The sequence below is a fragment of the Lutra lutra genome, chromosome 5, assembly GCF_902655055.1.
Source record: "Lutra lutra chromosome 5, mLutLut1.2, whole genome shotgun sequence".
NCBI lineage: Eukaryota > Metazoa > Chordata > Mammalia > Carnivora > Mustelidae > Lutra > Lutra lutra.
Window position 1 is genome coordinate 37,205,451 of NC_062282.1, and position 23,627 is coordinate 37,229,077.

A 23,627-nucleotide genomic window follows, 5' to 3' on the forward strand; every position below is an offset into this window, starting at 1 on the left:
GAACCTCAGAAGTCCCTGGTGAGTGTGCACTATGTAAGAAGAGGTTTCACAGGAGATAGAGAGTTACTGGGAAATAGATCAGAATATGTCATAACGAACTACCCCGTTTCCATGCAGATGGCAGAGATGATGTGTAAATATTTTATTCTTTTGGAATAAACTTTAAGCTGGCTACTCTCTCCTTCTTACTACCCTATCCACTCCTGTCAGCCATCGCAGCATTGGGTGTTCTTGGTTAATGTGGAAGTTTTCTACTGCTGGTGAGTATGGTCTTCTTGTGTTGCAGTAACCAAATAATTATGAACTATGAGCCATTTCTAAGGCTTATTTCCCCCTTACTCTCTGTATTCCACTCTGGCCTGTGGGGGCTCCGTATTATCACTTGGGGAGTCAGACTGAAGAGCTTCCATCTTGTATGTGCATTATGTGGAAACACCCTGCTTATTCTCCATTTTAAGTAAAGAAATAACCTGGAGAAATCTACATGGGTCTTTCATTACCACTGCCTGGAAGTGATACACATCACTTCCTATCACATATCACAGCTCACACTGGTCATGTAGACCTGCCCAACTATAAGGGGGGAGCAAAAGGAATATTGGTGAGCTTTACTATATCTGCTCTATTTTTCTGTGACTCCCCTCCCCCAGGAAACGTAATTTCTGACTACTTGGTGAGGTTCCTGGGAACTAATTTATCCCTTCACCTTCTATTTCAGTTGGTATAAAGGTCTATTGGAATCCATAGACCTAGATAATTTTTTTTTAAGATTTTATTTTTATTTATTTTACAGACAGAGATCACAAGTAGGCAGAGAGGCAGGCAGAGAGAGGCGGGGAGGTAGGCTCCCTGCTGAGCAGAGAGCCCAATGCGGGGCTTGATCCCAGTACCCTGAGATCATGACCTGAGCCTAAGGCAGAGGCTTTAACCCACTGAGCCACCCAGGTGTCCCAGACCTAGGTAATTCTTTTTTTTTTTTTTTTTAAAGATTTTATTTACTTATTTGACAGAGAGACAGATCACAAGTAGGCAGAGAGGCAGGCAGAGAGAGAGGGGGAAGCGGCTCCCCACTGAGCAGAGATCCCGATGTGGGGCTCGATCCCAGGACCCTGGGATCATGACCTGAGCCGAAAGCAGAGGCTTTTAACCCACTGAGCCACCGAGGCGCCCCCAGACCTAGGTAATTCTTAAATGAGGTCTACGTCCCACCATGTACCTGGAGTGCAGGTTTTCTCTTGGAAGATTTTTTTTTTTTTTTTTTTTTGAAAAACACTAATTTTAGCCCTTGGCTGCTGGTGCAGACACAATAAAGCTCATCAGTCTGTAGTGTTTCGTGGGGATTGGCCCTTCCCTGAGGTCATCTCCTCATAGGCTTACACTTAATTGCTTTATAGTTAGGAGCCAGGAGCAGCCAATTATGTATGTTGTTAAGAAGATAAAAGGAGGGCGCCTGGGTGGCTCAGTGGGTTAAGCTTCTGCCTTTGGCTCAGGTCATGATCTCAGGGTCCTGGGATCGAGTCCCGCATCGGGCTCTCTGCTCGGCAGGGAGCCTGCTTCCCTCTCTCTGTCTCTCTGCCTGCCTCTGTCTACTTGTGATCTCTCTCTGTCAAATAAATAAATAAAATATTTAAAAAAAAAGAAGATAAAAGGATTCTCACTTGATGACTTCCATTCTTTCTTAAAGAAGGTAGAGGAGTAGAAATTAAGAAAGTTGGAATAGCCACTGTGATTTTTTTTTTTCTTCCCCGTGGGGTCCGGCTGTGTGATCGGGTCCCAAAGCGAAGGTGGCAGAAGCCGTTTTGGGGGCCACGAGTGTGCCTCAGTGAGTGTGTGCACAGCACTGAGCGTGACAGTGAAATGAGAGAAGCATGTGCACGTGTGTGTGGGGGTCGGGGTTCCAGTGGCCAAGGGCAGGGAGAGGCTTCTGTGAGGAGGCTGAGGCTAGAGGCGAGAGCTGGCCATGGAGCTGGGGGTTCTGGGGGCCCCAGGGCAGAGGGAAGTGAGGGGAGACAGGGCGGGGCTGGGAGGGCGGATCCTGGGGAGCCATGCGCAGCCGCGGTGGAGTGAGCCGCACAAAAGGGATGAGGGGTGTGTTGTGCTTTGGGACGTGTCTGAGGGGCCCTGGCATGGACCGCAAGAAGAACATGGTGCTGGCCTCCGGGGCCCCCAGGTGCGGCCGCGGGCTTTGCACACAGATGATGTGAGTATTGTGGGCCATGAACTTTGTGTTGCGCACACCTGTGTTGGTGTGCGTGCATGTCTGTGTGTGTTCATGGGGGCAGCAAGTGTGCAAATGCATGTGTGTGCAATGCCTGACTCCTGGGGTCAAAGCACCGGGACTCTGCCACAAGTAGCACCTCTCCCAGTCTACTTTCCTGCTGCCCTCGAGGGCTGTGCTTCCTCAGACTTCTGGTCCCCTGGGTGCTCCTATATGTCCCCTCTCCGGATGGAGAAGGGAGAAGAGATGCCCAGTGCTTTCTTTTCCATCCTGTGTGGAATCTTTGGCTTTTGTAAAGCTGACCATTTTGCTGTATCACCATCTTTACCCTCCTGCCGGTTTGTACCACATGTTTGGTCATTTGCCCTCCTTTCCAGAAGACTGATACATGGTTTGCCATTTTCCAATCTGCCCCAAATTCAGCCAGCACATGAGTGACTCCCAAAGATTTCCAACTATGACCTATTTGATATCCACAGGCCTCCTAAATCTTTGACTATCTCAACGCTAGTGTTTCCATATCCCACCGTGTTAACCTCATAGTCACACACTGGATTTGCCATCTCCTAGAACGGCTTGAACTCTTGGTGTATTTAACACACATAACTCATTCTCTGACACTGGGGGTGTTCCATCTTTCCTGCTCTCATGTTATTACTACTGCTTAGTTGAGACCTTTAATCTCATGGTCCACTTTTAGTTTCTTTGTATTAACTTCCTCCTACTAATTTTCCCCCTTCCCTTTTTAGTCGTGTTTCATCATTTCTAAAGACCTATTTGGCAATATCCTCTCAACTTCCTTGTCTTTTTGTCTTTCTATGGGACCTGTCTAACTGAACTACACCTAAAGACCCATCTACCTTCTTACTTCACTCCCATGGCTGGGCTGATAAACATTTCTTCAGGTAGATTCTCAGGAGTGGTGATGAAGGTATGATCTCCAGCCTTACTGGTCCCTCACATGTCAAATACTGCATGAATCCTTGAAAGAATGTTGAATAGTGAGAAACAAGCATGGTCTGTTTTCCTGTTTTCCGTGGTAGTTCCTCTTCCTCTTCTCTCTGCTCTTCTCAAAGCTCTTATTCCTCCACCTCCTTCCAGAACACATCCCATCAAACTTCACATGAAAATCAGTAACCAAAAGGTAGCAACTCTTTTTACTTCTTGCCACGTGTCTACAGCCCAACCCGACTGCGTTCTAGAGCATCCTTTCCTCTGTCATTCATTCTCACTGGAAAAACCCTGTGGCTAATGTGCTAACACCTGCCACGCGGCTCTGGAACACATCAGTTCCATGATTTATCTCCCTTTCACTCATTTTCTCACTGGCTCATTTCTTTTTTTTTTTTTTCATTTCTGTCTTTAAAAAAAAAAGTTTACAAATAAAAACTTGTTTACTTTCTATTGTCTTTTTGCTCCTGCCTTCCTCCCACCCAAAGGCAATTTTCTGACAAATGTTTGGTTCTTCTCTTTACATCCTCACTTAGCTCACTCAGCTTTCAGCCTCACCGCAGTGTGTGTTGATGGACACTATTCCTTGACTTGTGCAACTGTGGCCTTCGCCAGGGTTAATCATGCTTTCCATTTGGAAATGCTCTCCGGTCCAGGCCTCTGTGATGGACTCCTGGTTTTGCCCCCTCTGACGGTTGCATCCTTCTAGGGACTCTTCTTTCTATTTCAGTTCCTTAAATGTCAGTGTACCTTAATGTTTCCCTCCTGTTCTCCCACCTTTACCTACTCGAGACATTCTGGGAAATCTCTGCCAACCTCCTTGTCTTAATATCTATATTTACATGTCCCAGATCTTCCAAATCCTTGACCTTTCATTTTTAATGTTCTTACACTGTGGTCTGTTTTTTGGCTCAGATCTATCTTCGATATGTCTCCCTGTCTACATGGCATCACAACTTGGACATTTTAAGAATCTCCAAGTTAGGGGCGCCTGGCTGGTTCAGTGGGTTAAGGCCTCTGCTTTCGGCTCGGGTCATGATCCCAGGGTGCTGGGATCGAGCCCCACGTTGGGCTCTCTGCTCAGTGGGAAGCCTGCTCCCCACCCCACCCCTGTCTGCCTCCCTGCCTACTTGTGATCTCTCTCTCTCTCTGTCAAATAAATAAATAAAATCTTTAAAAAAAAAAAAAGAATCTCCAAGTTAAGTACATAAAAAAAGAGTCTCACCGCCCACCGCCTTGCAAGTTCCTGTGCCATTCATTGGATGACTCCACCACTCATCCATATTCTCCCCAGTGAAGCACTTGGGAGATATTGAAGATGCCTTTGTCTTCCATACAGACTACATCTATAACTAATCACTATGTCTGCATTGATTTCTAACTCCTTAACACCCACCAAACAGCTGATATTGAAAGGCGGTTGCTTTCTTTTTTTTTGTTTGTTTTTTTTTTTTAAAGATTTTATTTATTTATTTGACAGATAGAGATCACAAGTAGGCAGACAGGCAGGCAGAGAGGAGGAGGAAGCAGGCTCCCCGCCGAGCAGAGAGCCCGATGCGGGGCTGGATTCCAGGACCCTGAGATCATGACCTGAGCCAAAGGCAGAGGCTTAACCCACTGAGCCACCCAGGTGCCCCAAGGCGGCTGCTTTCTATCGAAACTTCTATTTTAGTTGTGACCACCGCCACCAGTACTCACTTTCATTATTCCAGAAGCCTTTTCCAAATTAATCTTTCTTCCTCCACTCTTGCTCTATTCCATTCCATTACACCCATAGCAAAATAATCTTTCTGAGTTATAAATCGGATCATGTGACTTCCTTCTCTTAAAGCCCTTTCTGGTTTCTCCGCTGACCACAGAGTGAAACCTATACTCTTCATCGTGGTATAAAAAAGCCCCTTTCTTTGTGCTGAGGCATCTCTTGACTTTCCTCCCCAAAACTCACTCATCCCCACCACTTTACTTATTTTTGATATTTATTTTTATTTTGCATTTTTAAATTTTATTTTTCTGTTTGCTTTGATTTCAATTTAGATGTCATTTCCTCTAAGAAGTGTTCCCTGAGATACTCAAAATTAGATTATATGTCTCTCCTAGATGTTACTGTAGCTTTGGATACTCAGCCACATGGGGATAGTGATCACATAATTAAAATTCTCTGTTTAGGGCACCTGGGTGGCTCAGTGGGTTAAGCCTCTGCCTTCAGCTCAGGTCATGATCTCAGGGTCCTGGGATCGAGCCCCGCATCGGGCTTTCTGCTCAGCAGGGAGCCTGCTTCCCCCGCTGGCCTCTCTGCCTCCTTGTGATCTCTCTCCGTCAAATAAATAAATAAAATCTTTAAAAAATAATAAAAAATTAAAATTCTCTGTTTATGACTCTATCTTTACATTCCTTAAGGGCAGGAACAGTTTCTTTTTCACTTAGCCCAAGTGACCGTAGAAAATCAAACCTTCTTTCAGTGAAAGAATGAATGCTATCGGTACATAATTAGGCCAATTGGTGAGAAATGATTTCTTTCTCTTACTTCCATAGGATGGAAAAAATTAATACTCGTCACTCTCTAATCATTTGACTAAACCTTACTGTCTTCCAAGATTCAGCTTACCTGGTCACATGTGGTCAGTCCTTGCTGTGTCTTAGAGGCACTTACTCTGCATGCCCAAGGCACCTTATGCTTGTTTGTTTTAACACTTAAAACAATAATGTATAATTACTGGTTTTCCTGCCTGTGTTCCCTTCTGGACTTTAAATTCTCTGAAGCTTATGTGAAGTTTATGTTGTTCTTATCTGTGTCTCTAAATGACTGGCCCAGGAAAAGAACAGCTCTTAAAATTTTTATTGTAAGGATGTTGGAGACTGCCCTTAGGAATTTTGCATATAAATTAAACCTAGGAGTTCTCAAGATGATTACCAAACCAAAATGCAATGGGTGGATTTTAAACCAGATCCTCAGTTGATAATAAATGAAAGAAGTATTTAAATTTTTTTTTTCCCTAGCCTTTAATTATTTATTACAACTGACCATACACACCACTGCCAATGGCCTTGCTCAAATAAAATGTGAATAAGCTGGGGAAGTAGCGAGTAGCTGTTACGGTCCCAGTGTTTTCTCATCTTTTATTAATTCAACACTACAGTTGAAAGTATCCCCAGGCATAGAATGGATTACATGCAGCCAGCATTTTGAAGCTAAGCCTTGTTCTGAAGCCATTAGGAAATTAAGTCTGTCCAGTTTTCTCATTGTTTCGGCTGTCTCAGGAGGTCAGAACCGGTCTCAGGATAGAATATAACTGCACTTATAGAAGAACACGTTCACAGAGTCCGAGGTAATATTATAGAATGCTAAGCTTATTTGGTTCATTAGGTTCACATCTATATGGCCCAGGATTTTAGAGTCATGCCTATTTAATCTAAAAACCTTGACAATGCAGAAACGTGTGAAAAAGAAAGTAAAATTGCTTATAATTTCAGCACCCAAAGATAATGTATTAACAGTTTGATATATCTCCTTTCAGTGCTTTTTTCTGTACACACACCATGCACACACACCTGTGTGCACACTTGCTCCTCTCATTCTCATTTTTAATTATCTGCAAAGAAGGAGTATCTTAGATTCCTAAGTGGTATTTCGCAAGTCGCCTTTCCCCCTACAATAACCTGAATCATTGTTTATTACCACTTATGTACCATACTTTATGTTTGAGGCGGTATTTTTTTGCTCTCAGTGTCCAGGGGTGAACAAGGATCCTTTGACTTATATTTTCTTGCACTTGTCTGTCTACTCCTAAGATATTCCTACAGTGAAAATCCTGTCTTTTCATACATGTGAGATTGCCCTCGTGAAAGTGACACCAATTTACACATCAGGCAGCATTCTCGTGACTTAGCTCGTACAAGGATGTTCGAGTCCTTTTTTGTTTTTGCTAGTTACACACACGCAAAGTTGAATCTCATACTTTTAATTTGCATGTATTTAATTGGAAGTGAATATGTTCTCACGGATGGTTGATTCTCCTGGTTTTGATCAAAATCCCCTCAGAGGGTCTCAGAACCACGGTTCCTGTGGAGGGGTTTCAGCTCTGTTTATCTAAGTTTGGTGTTCTTGAGACATTTCCTTAGGGTAGCTTCGGGAAACTTACTTTTTACTATGGCAGTACAGCTTGCGATGTCCGCCTTCTGGAAACTGGGACCATGTGTAGACTCCTTATGTAGACTCTGTGGCGTGATCAGCAACCCAGGATACAAACGGAGTGTCTTGACAATAACGAATTGTCAGTGCTCAGATAGGCCCAAGCTTTAGGTGTGACCACGCAGACCCCACAGGGCTTAGAAAATGAAAAAAGTAACAACCAGTCCAGATTCACACTCAGTCATTCAGACCTCCAGAAGTATTGAACCTAGGGTTGAATGACTGTTGGAATCTGGCTAGTTTAGCTGATTGAATATTTATTAGACACTTCATAAAAGCAAATGGATAGATTCTATAATCCATACTGATAATGTGCACTAAGTAATTAATGATTATTATTGTCAATAAAAAAGGAGAATATTTCAATAAGCTTTTCTTTTATGGCTCTTTTAAAAATTAATAAAAATAAAAAAATAAATAAATTTGGTTACTTTTTTCCTTTGGTTAGTGTTCAGTTTTGTTCTTTTTTATATTTGTATCCTTGCTTCACTGTATAATTCGGTAATGGATTATTTCTAAACTCTTTTCCTAATAATAAATTATTTTGATTTAAAAATTACTCATCAGGTATGGGATCATTATTCCCAGAAGCACTGCAAGTTGATTTACTTTTGAATATGCAAAATCCAGGCTTTAGTGTACTTGAGCAATTTTTTTTGTGATTTACAGTTGCTATGAGAAATATAAATTTCAGGAATTTTCACTTGAGTGAATTCTAAATTATTCCCTACCATGGCATTATTTTGATATATTTCCATTGAACATACTATTTATTTTTGAACAAAGATGATTTAGGTGAAAGAAATACATGCTGTTTGTTGTTAGGAATTATGTAAATCTTATAAATTAAGTCTGTACATCAGGACTTAGAGGATGTAATTTGATGCTTCTACAGGGGAGAGGAAAGATTTCATTTTAAATGAGGATAAGAAAAAGTTACTTTGAATTAATTTCAAATAGATAATGTAGAAAAGGAATGAGTAGAATCAAACTATACCATAGTTCCTTCTGTAGGTTAATCTCTATTACTTTATAGTCACTGTTTGAGCTGCCTTACTGAAATAATAATAGAAAAAAAATTAAATCAGAATTCTTTTAAATTTTACTGGGGTGAAAGCTTGAAAGTTTTAAGATTAGCCTAAACTTGGGTAACTGAAAAATTCTCCCAAATTGTAAATTAAATTTGGGTATCTGAGGTACCATATTTTAATGTATGTGGAACACATACATTTCTTGAGTGATTAGCCCATAATCTTCAGTTTGAAAGAATGAAAACTGGAAGGCAGCCATGATTCTATTATCTGAAAACAAAGTAGCGGTCCTTTCTGCCCATTAGATATTTCCCTTTCTCTTTCTCCTTGAAGTAATATATGCTTCTTATTTCCCATTTACTCATCAACCCATTGTTATTCGCCCCCTGCCCTCACTCATCTGCCTCTTTCTGCTTCTGTGTCTTCTTTTTGTAAAGTCTTTTCCATCTTGATTTTACCGACATTACTCCTAGATTTTTTTTTTCCTTTCTTTATTTTCTTTAATCACTTCTCTGGCTTCAACATTTCTACATTTATACTGCATCTGCTTGCCCCTTTCTTAACTGACTCTATAGTTGTTGGAATTTCTTATGCTATTGTAAACTTAGCTGGCTCTTAGCCACTGAGGACACAGCCTGATTATCTCTGTGCTCTTGGATTTACTGCTGTGGCCTTGGGTGTTCTTATTCTCACTTATGATAGTGACACCCAGCTTGCCACCACAACTGTCACTCAGATAGGACATGAAAAAGAATAGGTCAGATCCTTCTGAGTCAAAAACTCAAGGGTTTTTGGAAAGTTATTATAGCAAATGCCAAAATCTTATCCGGAAGTCTGATTTCTTTTATTTGAAATCCCGGCCAACAGTATTTGAAAGAAGAAAATCAGTACTTACTTTGAGACATTAGGAAATTAAAAAGGTTTATTCCAGAAAAAATTTAAAAAATAAAATTTTTGTATCATTTTCTTGATAAATGGATTGGTGGTGATAGTTGCTGAGTTGCTGGTGGATACTCAGAGCTGTATCTTTGTATCTTTTAAGTAAATACTCTCATCTGTTATCCATAATGTAGTTTAGCATGTGGCTTATTAACCATAATTTTACTAATAATGATAATAATCACTGTGTTGGATCAGTGGCTCTGGTTTTCCTTTTTAATTTCCTTTGTATGATTCAGGTCACTGCTTTAAGTATCATACAGGAAAAACCTTTTCTTTTTTTTTTTCCTCTCTCTCTCTCTCTCTAAGTATTCTACTAGAGATTTCTCATTGCATTGCAGTGCAGTTTTACACATTTGTATATGATCATCTGAGCAAAGTTTAATTTCTTTTCTGGACCATGAACTGTGTAAGGGCTCACGGTGTCATGTCTGTGGCTCACCGTTCCTAGGGCCCAGTGCAGTGCCTGGTACACAATAGGTGCTCAGCAGTTATTTCTCCATTAAGTGCATGAGTAAATACATGAAGGGATTAGTGTTTGACGGTTAAATTGGAGATTTAGATAAGAAAACCTCCAAGAACAAAATGTATACAATATTTACTAATTGATTTCCTTATCCACCACTCCAGCAGACATAGGCACCAGGGGAACAAAGATGAATTCAACATGACTCTTGCCTTATAGGTGTCCATACTAATCTAAAGTTTCTCATACTTTCAGGGCTTTCTGGGAATCTTAGAACATGTGTGAGTATTATAATTGAAATATAATTCAAATGAATTACCCTCTAGCAGGCATTCTTCATATCCCTTTCTTACTCCTTAGCATCTTTTCACTCCCTATTATTGTGATAAAATGACCCTTTGCCTTAGATAAAGCCAAAAATTATACCTGAGAGTTTTACATGCAGCAGAATCTCAACAGAAGTGGGATTCATCCCCCTCCAGCACGAGAGAGAGTAGGAAGGAGGCCATAGACCATTCCACAAAGAATAATCAGACTCTAATCCTGATGAGATTTTCGCTTTTCCCCCCTCTCTCTGAATGGAAGGAAAAGCCATTAGAGGAAATAATAATGAGTACAAAAAAAAAAAATCTGAAAAGAAGCCTGGGTCAGAGGTTTCTTGAAAGGATTTAGAGAAGGAAAAAGAATAGAAGACTAGGTGTTATGTAAGATGTGCTAGCTCCGGTGATCTTTTGCTTATATCTGTTAAGTTAAAAGTGTACCAAGTAAATCTATTCAAGACATGTCCTCCTGCTAGGAAGACTTGGAACAGGATTTTACTTAGTTTCACAGGGAAAAAGAAAAAAAGTTTCTTTGAAAAAAAATTCTCCCAGTTTTGCCTCCTTGGAACTCTAGTGGAAAGATTTTTCCACATCCCTGTGTTCAAGAAATGAGGACACCGGAGTGTTCGTTGGATCTCATGTATGTTGCTGGATACAGGGTGATAACCTGTTTGGAACCACACAGATAGAGTCAGGTCTGTTTTATTCTCTGCTGACTGTATTCTTACCCACGGCATGGCAGGACGTGGGTAGTGTTGAATAAGCCTGGTTTCCATGGCTGACCAAGTGAATGAAAGATTGAGAAGTGCCTACAATGCTGGAACATGGGGAAGGATTGGCTGTTGACCGTATGGGTTCCTCCCTTGCCAAGCCCATTACCTAAAGAGCATAGATCTTGGCAGAAATGGAATCTTCAGAAGAAAACACCATACCAATAGTTACTTAAAACTTTCAAAATATCTGTATATACATTTTCCATGGACTCATTTCCATAGCTGCCTCCCATTTTCCCAGTGGACTTGAGAGCCTCAGTGCAAAGAGTTGTTCAGATCAGAGGAAGCATATGTTTACCCAGCCATCTTCATTATGACAACATCACCTGCTTAGGATTACTCCTGATTTTGGTTCTAGAGAGACCCTTGTAGATCAGCCAAATTACTTATAGTTCCCTCTCCACTATCAGTATGATGAAAAAACCAAAAGTGCTTTGCACTAAATCTTAAACTGGAGTGTCGTAGAAGCTACGTGAGCATCTGTTGAATGTAGATTCAGATTCAGTAGGTCTGAGGTGGGCCAAGATGTGATATTTTTAATAGTCTCCTAGATGAACGATGCTGCTGGACTGTGTACAGACCAAATTCTGAGTAAGTTGCCAGGGCACTGGAGGTCTTCTGATGCAGCTAAGGGCCCTCATTGTCTTTCTCTGGCCAATACATTCTTGGTAGGTTAACATCACCCATTGAGCAATAAAAGTTCCATAAACAGGCATCAGCGGCTTATGGAATCTTTCTTCATTGAAAATTAGTAATTAAACCAAACTAAATACATACCCACTTCTGAAAGGCCAGCTGTAAGCATTCTGGTGAGAAAAATGAGGCTTTCAGATGTGGTTACTGGTTTAAGGTCAAGAAATGGACTAAGTCTTAAATCCTCAACATGTGTCTTATACCAAGGGCCAGATGTGCTGGAATCAGCTTCCAGAAAAAAAGAATTACACTGTTTAAGAATGAAAAAAGCTGGTATTTTTTATCTTTTGCCATCATGCTGGAAAAATAACTTATTTTTATATGATTTGCCTCCTTAAAGTTCTCTGAGTAAGAGGGTAACGCTTCTTTGCAGTGAAAACCAAGTTTCATTTAACTATTGATTATTCTTTGGATTGCTTCATTCACAGTTGGTAGACGAGGTAAGTTTGCACATAAAAACTTTTTTCCTTGAGAGGCCTGTGGTTTCCAAACATAAATTTTTGTCTTGCTTTTCTGTAATGCAGTGAAATTAGAGACTTAATTTGATCCACTGCAAGGAAATAAAATACAACAGGACCTAAATTTACTAAACAATGCTTTAAGGCAAGTATTTAATTAGTAAGAGTTGGAATATATGTTTGTTTTTGTCTTATTTTTAAGAGCGTTTGTAGTCTCTTGACTGTTGCTTTTACTTAGTAACTGAATATTTGTGTCAGGGCATCATTTCTCAGAATTATATTTTCCCCCCTATGGATGTGATATTAAATTAATGCAATGCTAATTCAGCTACTGTTTCATTAACTTCCATGTCTTTTTATAATTTAGCAAAAGCCTTCTTTCAGGATAATCATTATACTTAGCAATCCTCCCTCTCATACCTGAAGTAGTTACTAAACAACCCTCTAAGCAGTACTCCAGATCCAGTGAAGTATTCATCAAAACACTTCCTGATGATATTGGAGTTTCTGAATTTTTGTATTTATGAGACAATGGATATTCCCCAGATGATGCCATGGAGTATTTTTTATATTATAATTGATACCTAAGTCTTACATTGTTTGACTACATTCATTCTCATTTCCAATGTGGTTTATTTTTACTGACTAACATGAATTCAAGTTACGGACGTAACTTTTGGAGTTCAGTCAACTCAGCTCTGGCCTAGGTTGTTACTCCTTTTCTCACCCATTTTTCTTCCTCAGTAGAATGGTAAGATAGAAAGTGTTTTATATAATTATCTATAATAACGGATGCTGTTAGAGTAGTGGCTATACGAATGGGGATAAGCGGATGAACAGAAGAGAAACTCAAGGGCAGAATAATAGGATTGATGTTTATTGGATGTGTTGGGTGGGGTGTGTTGATTAGATGTGAGAGTTATGGATTGAGGGAAGTCATTAAAAGAAACTTCTAAGCACAGTGATTTGCTTATTTGGGGGTAAAACCTTTAATTTTTCTAATAAAAAAATATGCTTTTTTTTTATCTCAGTCCTTTTTATAAATATTAATTTGCTTCCCTTGGCATAGTTTCCACAAATGGCAAATAATATATATGACCTTCTGATTATGTAATTACATTTATAGTTTGAATAATCAGATTTGAAGTGACTTTGGCTAATACGAATGGGTCTTTTGAAGTCTGGAAAATTTATAAGGTTGCTAAAGAGACCGAGTTTGCTTGGAAAGACCATTTAAAGCACGTGTTGATTTAGTGACTGCAAAATACACTGTTCATTGTTCTGCATAAATAGGGATACATAGCCACATCTGGGAAGATCTTGCTTGCTCAAAAGGCTATAGATAGTGTACAGATTGAGAATTTTTGTTTTGTTTTGTTCGGTTACCCAGTTACAAACAGCATTTAGAACTTCTTTTCTTGTTTAGAAACTTGGACCCTTTTTATGTCCTAATTTTATTATTAAAAACATTAAATAATTTGATCTTGTTTTTTATAGCTCTGACTCATGAAAATAGTGGATGTAATTGTGGCACTGTGATTGTTTTAGCTCGTAAACAGAAACTAATACTTTTTTCTTGTTTTGACAGCTGACCTTTTAAATAAAACAGCATTCAGTTTCCTTGAATTTGGGGACTAATTCGCAGAATATATGATTTAAAACCTGATGAAAATGTTTTCAACTTTAGTTGTACAATTTATGTAATTGTTCTTAAATTTGGCCCCTTGAGAAATGAAAACATCTTTTAACTTTTAATTAAATCTTACTTATTTCTCTAAGAAAGGGCATTAAGGGTTTTTGAAAAGTACATATTACAGATAATCATACAACTGCCATAAGTAGACCTAGCCTTTTGTGACAATAAATAACTTGATCTGTGATCACTGATAAGACATCAAAGTAAAATAGTCATTTAACTTGATAAATTCCTACTTTATTTGTAGCGTCTGGAACAATACTACATTTAAAATCCACACCTGCCTGTTGAAGTGACAATTGTCAAGACTTCTCAGTTTGTTATTTATTTCTGTAACACATTTTTATTTTCTAAAAAGTATTTTAAACATTCTAAGTCAGAAAACCCTAGTTCATTCCAAACTAAAAATCTAGTAAATGATACCCTTGTTTCTGACCTCTCTTTCCTGTGGTTAAAAAAAAAAAAAAAAAAAAACAACCAAAAATTGTATAAAATCTCAACATCATTGCTATAGTGCTACTCTTCTCCATCCAGTTTCTCTCTCTACTTCATAAGAGTTAGTAGGAAATTTTGTTGTTGTTTATTTTTAGTATAGTGCCAGACATCCTTAAGCCTCCTGTAGAAGTAATTGAAGCCTCAAATAATGCATTTCAGGCCCTGTTCTTGGCTGCAGAGAACACAACTGTCAAATGCCCTGATCTGAGTGAGCTTGCTGTTTGTTCTCCGTTCCTCTGATACATCCCACCTTGGTGACACCTACCTGAAAGTGTCCTTCTCTCAGAAGCAAGCCTCAAGGGGGAGATGTCCTCGAGTGTGACGTTAGGACAACTCTGACATTTGTATACTTCCTTAGGATTGGGAAAGTGAAACAAAGACATGGTCAGAGAGTAAGATATTGGAATTACTCACTCACATCTGGCTTCAGAATTTCAATATCTTTCTTCCTATTTTTCTACCTTTCAGAACTTTGCCTGTTTTTTAAATGTTTCCTTTCCTTAGTCTCATACCTAGACTATGAGACGATGGCAGTAGTGACTTTCTTCACTAGGTGGTGGGGATTTTATCAATATGCCAAGTGAGTGCTTACTCAGTCATTTATAGGAATGATTTTTCCTGTGCTGCTCTTCTTTGGATCGAAGTCCCACAATTTGTCATTGGGTCAAAAAGTTTCCCTATCTTTTTTTTTTCTTTAATTTTATTTATTTATTTGAGAGAAGACAGAGTGAGAGAGCATGAGAGGGGAGAGGGTCAGAGGGAGAAGCAGACTCCCCATGGAGCTGGGATCCTGATGTGGGACTCGATCCCAGGACTCCGGGATCATGACCTGAGCTGAAGGCAGTTGCTCAACCAGCTGAGCCACCCAGGCGCCCTGAGTTTGCAGATCTTAAGAACAGACACAGACTTACTGTTTCATTTCTGTGGTAGGTGCTTTTCACAAGTGAGGAGCTGCTGAATCTTCAGGAGAGGCTTACCTGCGTGTTCCGTCCATTGATCTAGCAGTTTCTGTGTTGCAAGCCTTTGAGAGGCTTTGTCTTTGTGCCAGACATTAGTGTTTCAATAATAGGCCTTTTCAAGATTGCAATACTGTCTCGTTGAGAAAATATTCATCTGGAGACTTTAGGAGATCTTCTTTTGAAGATTTTATGTCAAATATGTGAGGACATTAATAAATTTTTGTTTTTACATTTGCCTAATTAGTTTATATTTATTTGCCTTAAGACTTTTCTTAGTAAAAATTTTATTTTATTTTATTTTTTTGCCCTAAGACTTTGAACTTTCAAAATATTCTTAATGTAGGGATTGAAGTTTGTTTTTAGTTTACTTTTTAAGGAAAAATACTGTCATTTGGGGAGAGCTTACTAGAAAAGAATAATGGACTGCGTCTCTACTTTATTGATTCTGTGAGTTTTTATTAGCACTACTATGTGGCAGACACTTTGCTGGCTGCTGGAATGTAACAGCTAGCGCAGTGAATGTGCTAGATTTCATTATGCAATCAGGCAAAAAAGAGCCAATGAAAGATTTCTAGTGCTCTTGTGAAAAATAGGATATAATAATTGTTATGGAGATCCCTGTTTTCAAGAAAACTGTATTGGGGGAGAGTTGATAAAAACTTAGTTTAATGAAGAAATTTGATGTAAGTAAGATGAGTGTTGTGTAATAATGACTTGTATGTACAGTAGTATTTCAAAGGAAGGAGAAACTGCATGCCTTGAGTAATACCTTAGATTTTTAAAGTGGAATATAATTCAAGAAAGTATCAAGAAAGAGAACAGTGACATTAAAAATGGCTAACATTTATTGGGCATTTATATGTTGCAGACAATTACACACACATCTCACAAACTCTGAACATTTTCAGTTTTTGAACTTTAATTCTTTCAACAATTCTGTTATTGTTGGGGCTTCTGGGTGGCTTGGTGAAGTGTGCAGCTCTTGATTTCAGCTCAGGTCATGATCTAAGGTCCTGAGATCTGGCCCTGCATCAGGCTCTGCACTGGGCATGGAGCTTGGGAGTCTGTCTCTCCCTGTCCTTCTATCCCACCCCTGCTTGCTCATGTGTTCTCTCTCTTAAAAAGAAAGAAAGAAAGAAAGAAAGAAAGAAAGAAAGAAAGAAAGAAAGAAATTTGTTATTGTTTATTTAAACTTCGTAGGAAGTATTTTTCTCCTTTTATCTTATCACCTCAATTATGCCATAAATGTAATGAAAATGAGAGACTAGGAAACTATATGACATAAACATGACCAAGTCTTATAGGAACTTTTGTGCAATTAGTGTAATATAAGGAAATCTTAATTTCATACCTTTTAGTGAAAAGAAAATGAATTTAGTAGAATAATTTTTTAAAATGCTTTGGTATTAAATACAGAAGACAAACAGGTGTTTGTAGAGGGGAGATATGGGGGGGATGGGTGAAACATGAAGGCAAATTAAGAGTACATCTATGATGATGAGCCCTGATCAATGTACTGAATTACTATACTGTACACCTGAAACTAAGGCAACACTGAAACTAATATTGGAATTAAAAAAAAAAAGAAAAAAAAATAAGAGCTTTTGATAGATAATATTCATGCTGTTGGCCTAGATAACCCCTAGATGCCTCGTTGTTCCAAGTGCTAATCCAACTTTTCATTTCTCTCATTTCTCTTTGAAAGTTTGCAGTACCTGGGTGGCTCTGTTGGTTAAGCCTCCCAACTCTTGGTTTCGGCTTGGGTCATGATCTCAGGGTTGTGGAATCGTTACGCTCGGCACTCAGCACAGGGTCTGGGGTTCTGTCTCTCCCTCTGCGTGCTCCACACCCCACCTCAAATAAATAAAATCTTAAAAAAAAAAGTTTGCAGTGCTCAGAAGGTAAGGCTTTTGTTGCTTTTTCTATTCCAGTTTGTTCTTAGGGAGAAGCCAGAAATGTCCTCGATTAAGCGTCCGAGCTGGAGCACTGTCCGCGACTGAGAGAAGGAACTGATCCCATGTCCTACAGTCAGTGTCCATTCAGGGGCCGCACGTGGTGTGCAAGACACACTTTCTTACTCATTTCGGAACTTTTTTACATGATTTTGCTTGGCTGGGAAAACAAATCAAAAAGACAAGCCCTTCTCCCCCCCCGCCTTTTAATTTTCAGAAAACGATCTTTTTGCTTACTGTAAATAGCAAGTCTGAATGAATGGGCCAGATTTCTTAATCTTTCATCTTGGAAACCATTAAATGATGGGAGTAAACGAAAGTCGTGGTCTGCTGGTGTATAGTCATGGGCTTGGTGAATGTAAAACTATGACTGTGGCAAGCTATGTGGAGAGCTTAGACTTCACTGCCAGAAGACTAGTATGGAAAAACTAGTAGAAGCCTAAAATAAGGAAAAGTTGATTTGCTTTTGCATTTCAGCTCACGATATGTCTTTCTAGGTAATATTGTACTCATTATCAGCTTCCCCAGATTTTATTCTGAAGGTCAAAGCCTATTAACTGCCCAAGCCTTACATTTACAGCACCTCATCGATGGCCATCTGAGTCAAATACACTGTTACCTTGGACAGCGTCTTTGGAATTCCGTGTTTTTCAACATCACCTGACTATTTAGACAGGAGGACCTTGTTGGTGGCATTGTCTTCATTCTGCTTGCAGGCATGCTCTTTAGTTTTTGTTTTTTCCAATTAATTATATTGTTTCTTACTTTTTTCTACACATCTTACTCGGACCTATTAAAATACTGAAATTTGAGGAAAAAAACCCCACAAACCTAGATCAAGCCATTTGAATTAGTTTGGTTTTTGAGTAAAGTGGGAGTAATGCAGTAGAGGAAGGAAAGTAGAATATCCACTGGCAGTTGGATAAAAAAGGTCAGATTTGAAGGATATTCTCCAGCAGTGGCTGTGTTATCTTTTAGGAACTCAGCCCGATGGTTGTGTGGGTTTCTCCAGGCACAGTACAGTGTTTGCTAAGATAATATATACCCAAAAGTTGGTATAGTAAAAACACTTAGGCATTATATGTTAATTAGTTGAACTTAAATTTAAAAATAATATTTTATTAAAAAAACAAAAACATTTAGGGTTTTCAGCCCCTATTACTGATGTACTCAGTGAGAAATAGCAATGCAGTCATGATAAGAGTAAATTTAAATACACTTGCAATCCATTTTCAGTAATAAATAACAAATTTGCAGTGAGTTTGTCGATGTCCATGGATTGATGCTTCCGTAGCTTGCAACTTCTACTTTTCTTGTATAAAAGATTCTGTGTTAGATCCTTAAGGCTCCTCCAGGCCCCTCATTTATTAGTAGTCTGAACATTCATTCTTTGCCCTTTTTTTTTTTTTTTAAAGATTTATTTATTTATTTGACAGAGAGATCACAAGTAGGCAGAGAGGCAGGCAGAGAGAGAAGGGGAAGCAGGGTCCCCCCGAGCAGAGAGCCCGATGCGGGGTGGATCCCAGGACCCTGAGCCATCTAGGCGCCCCTGCTTTTTTTTTTTTTTCCCCCAACATGGGACTGGAACTCAACAACCCCGAGATCAAGAGCCCCACACTCTGCTAACTGAGGCAGACAGGAGCCCCATAACATTCGTACTTTGAACATTAATTTTCCATATTTAGACATGATCTATAGAAGACAGTACCACTCCATAAGGCAAATTTAAGATTTAATTGATTATCGAAATGATTGATTTTGTTGTGATTTTGAGCTTTATTTAACATTTAACTTACCCTCTTTACTCGCATTAAATCTTTGCTGTAGCTGGAAGTTGTCTTATGGGTGCATTCTACAAACAGGGTGTGAAATCTGCCTTAGGCTGAAGAGGCTGGCTCCAAGTCTTCCTTATTCTAGCTGGGAGATGGGCTATTTATTGACTCCTGCGGCTAGCTCTTACATCTATGTATCTCAGTAATTCTCCTTGGCATATGTAGATTTTGATTACAAAGGGTTGAAAAAAGACCAGTTTTTGTTGTTGTTGTTGTTGTTTTAAGATTTTATTTATTTGGGTGCCTGGGTGGCTCAGTGGGTTAAAGCCTCTGCCTTGGCTCAGATCACGATCTCAGGGTCCTGGGATAGAGCCCTGCATTGGGCTCTCTGCTCAGTGGGGAGCCTGCTTCCCTCTCTCTCTCTCTGCCTGCCTCTCTGCCTACTTGTGATCTCTGTCAAATAAATAAAATCTTCAAAGAAAAAAAAAAGATTTTATTTATTTGACAGAAATAGACAGCAAGAAAGGGAATGCTAGCACAGGGAATGGAAGAGGGAGAAGCAGGCCTCCCGCTGAGCAAAGAGCCCAATGAGGGACCTGATCCCAGGACCCTGGGATCATGACCTGAGCTGAAGGCAGACGCTTAACAACTGAGCCACCCATGCACCCCGAAAAAAGGCGATTTGAACTGTCTTCTTTCAGCTCATAATCAGAAAACACTGTTTATTTTTCTACTATCTTTGAAAAGCTCTCCTGACCAAAGTACAGGACCCTGGCTGGGATCATGACCTGAGACAAAGGCAGACACTTAACCGACTGAGCCACGCAGGCATCCCTAAAATTGATGTCATCTTTCTTTTTATCTTTTTGACGTGACAGTTTAAAATTTCATATATGGTTTGTGATATACTATTTTTGGACAGTGCTGCTTTAAAATAAACATGAAGAATGGTTTTTTAAAATGTTTTTGGAAGCCTAGATTTGCTAATCTGTGGGTAGAGTTGCAAGATTACTCTAGGGCAGTATAATTTTTTAAATGTAGAATTACTTAATGATTAATGATTTGCTTCCTTAGAGAGGGAGTAAAAGCTTGAGAACTACACATGGGGTGGATATGACATTTACAAACAGGCAGACTCCAAGCTGCCAGCACCAGACCCTTCATTGCCATTCTGGTTATCTCCTGGATACCTAGTGACACTAATGCACACGGTGGAAAATGTTTTGGCGGACATTTTTGTTTTCAACGTTGAAAAACGTGTACTTTAAAGTTGTAATTATTGTCATGACTGGTACTGCAGGAGAACTTCGTGTTGGGTTTGTGTTGTGCTTTGATGAATTTCCAAACTCCAGAGTAAATCAGGGGTTTTTCTATGTGTGAGTGAGATGTAGTTTTTCTGCGTCTACGTGCCTCACTTGATTATAGGAAAGCCACCACGGTAGCTAATTAGCTTGCTTCTCTTTTAATTGCCATTTCCTAATGTGTCACGCAAGTGAGAAAAGAAAAATACTAATTTGATAAAGATGACTGACTTATTTTTAGTTAACTGGGCTCATTTTCTTTTTAAAATCGGAGCGCTGCAATAAAGCATATAAAAATTGGAAACGTAATTACGTAGAGATAAATTATTGAAAATGAAGTTTTTAAAGTAAGTACTTCTATTACTTTCAGAAATAGTTCACTGATTAAGGCAGTTAGTTGCTCTCTGTCAGCATGGCTCAGGAGAACGTGTGATTTTAGAAGTAAAAGAAGTAAAAGAACACTGGTGATACGTTTCGGCCGAACATCTAGGGACTAGTTTCTTGTAATATCTGGCTCAGCTGCGGAGGGTAGTGGGGCGTTGAGTTATTGACAGAAATCTATGGACTAAGAAATGATCTAGGGTTATTATTTCAAGGCACCAAGGTGCAAACCAATTGAAAACTAAAAATAATAAAGTTTCTATAGATACACTGTCAGCAATGTGTAGGTGATAAAATAAGATCTAAGTGATACGGAGATAACTAACAGAGGAACTAAAAATGTGTATGTTTAAAAAGAGCCTGTGGATCTGGGCTAGGACTTGTCATCGTAAGATACTTTGTCATGTGTTGCCATTTGTCTGCATTTCCTTCATATAGTTTTTGAATCTGGTCTTAGGCAGTGGGTCTTCAAATGTGTTTAGGGCTTGGTTTCATCAGAATTATTTTTTTTTTAATTTTTTTTTTTTAAAGATTTTATTTATTTATTTGACAGAAATCACAAGTAGGCAAAGAGGCAGGCAGAGAGAGAGGAGGAAGCAGGCTCCCCACTGAGCAGAAAGCCCGATGTGGGGCTCGAACCCAGGACCTGGGATCATGACCTGAGCCGAAGGCAGCGGCTTAACCCACTGAGCCACCCAGGCGCCCCCCATCAGAATTATTAAAGTCTAGACAAAATGTAGATTTCTGAGTTCCATTTCAGTACAGTTGAATCCTGTTTGCTGGGTGTGATGCCTGGGAACTTGAATTTTAACGAGAATCCCAGGGGAATCCTGAGGGGATTCAAGTGTGAGAACCTCTCTAAGGTATCAGAGTATTGGTGAACATTTTCATGACATGTTAAGTATTTTGGCAAAAATGAAAATGAACGTGCGCTATACATTTGTTGGGATTGGCGTAATAAACAACTCTAACCAGCCTTGAACCCCATAATATTAAGATTTACAAAGTACTTTTTGATAGTAGTGACTGGGGAATCAACAGTTTCTGTATCAACGGTGAGAGGTCAGTGCATTATTTCCCAAGTCTTGGGTCTAAGAATGCTCTGGATTCTCTTCAGATTGTGTTCATCTTTCACCTTTTATCAATTCTTGGGGCTAACTAAGTCTTTTATGGATACAGTATTTTATAATTGCAGCACTGTGGGCAGCATATGGGAAAGTAACCCTAAACGAAGCATGATCTTGACCTGAGTGGTATAGTCTGTTGTGATACTGTCAGGGAGGGTATCCTTGTCTCAGCCAGGTTACCTTTGTTACAAAGAAACACCAGACATACAGCTTCTGCTTGATTTATGGTATTTTGACAGTAAATAACAAAATTCTGGGACTCAAACTGGCTTAAATATGAAGGAAATTTATTATGCAAGATGGGAATTGCCGGAAGCCGTGGGCAGAGGCTAAGTGATGTCATCAAGGAACTGATCCTAAGGTGGGTTTTCCTCCGGCTTTCAGGATGGCTGCCATTAGCAACTGGTATTTTACTTGCTTCCTTGTTCAGATTCAATGGAATGAGTAAGGGGAAATCCGTCCTGTAAGTCAGGACTTCAAATCCTTTCTTTCATTCTTAATTGGGCCAGTTTGGAGCTAAGGATGGGGCCATCTTACTCTAAGTCTTGGAAGCAAGAGAAGTGGATACTTGAAAGAGATTAGGAATTCCCCCCCCCCCCCCCAGGAGGAAAGAAAGGATGCTATAGGCGACAAACATTGCCTACTATATAGACATTTTAGTGTATTTCATGACAGGTATTCCCGGCAACTTGTAAAATAAGTAATTCACACTTTATAGGGTTGACAGTCTAAGTGTGATGATATATAATGGTTGATGAACACTTTACTTTCTATATGTTGGCACCATTCCTAATATTTTTTATGTATTAATTCATTTAATACTTAGAGTAGTCTGTTAAATTAGGTACCGCTGTTTTATCTATTTTATGGATTAGTAAACTGAGACATATTGAGATTAAGTGACTCGTCCCAGGTAACATAAGTGGGAAGTGAGGGATAGGGATTTGAGCTTTCAGACTGGCTCCAGAGCTAACTCTCCTACCTGCTACAATACGACCGGCACAGTAAGTGCTGGATGATGGTTGGTCAGCTTGAGTTGGGTATGGTCTTTGAGAGGTGAAGAGTCATACCGTTTGTGAATCGAGGTTATTGTCGTAACTCTTTAGATTGCTGATGGTCAGAACACCTTGCTCATGTGGGTGTTACAGTAATTTCAAATTGAAATAGATTATTCAAACCAGGTATAATAATGGTAACAACAGTAATAATAATGATGATGATGATGATGATGATAAATTTACTCACATCCCAATTATAAACCTCCGTGGATGAACTTTTATGATTTCACTATTATCTAGTAAGGTTATTGTTTTCAGTTTCCTTAAACCATGCATTCATCCCTTGCCCCTTTGCATTCATTAAGCATGATACTCAATTACTTAGCCAACATGTGTGTATCTGCCAAGTCCAGTTCTCAAGGTAATGGTGATTTCAAGGATAAGTAGACATAGCATCTTAGCTTTTAGGTAACGGATGGTTCAGTTAAAGAAAACCAACACATAAACACATAGCTATAAGGTAGAGTAATAACTACTGAAATAGAAGAATTGGAGAAGCTAGCATTGAGACAAGAGTCTGTAGGTTGCTGGGAAATGGCACAAGTTTGGGAAAGTTCTTGAAGGAGGAAGATTCTGGATGATGAAGTGGGTAGACCCAATCAGGAGATAAAACAATTAGATAAAAACATTTTAGGAAAGAAAAGTGAACAGCATTTACAAAGGCATTGGAAACTAAAGAACTTACGTGTTTGGGAAACATAAGTAAAGTGCTTTGTTAAGTACTGAAAAGGGAATTGGGAGGAAGGTGGTAGGAGTTCAGGTTAGATAGATATTTTTGGAATGTTTAAATTTTTAAGATTCACTGAATTTTAAAACTTCAAGATATACTTACTTGTGGTTTGGGCCCC

At 39.2% G+C, this 23,627-nt stretch overlaps 1 protein-coding gene across 3 annotated transcripts in view; it reads left to right on the forward strand.

Annotated features, from left to right (window-relative positions):
* The window catches only part of PARP8 (poly(ADP-ribose) polymerase family member 8), a 177,799-nt gene that overhangs the window by 22,319 nt on the left and 131,853 nt on the right, over positions 1-23,627 (forward strand). The window lies entirely within an intron of this gene.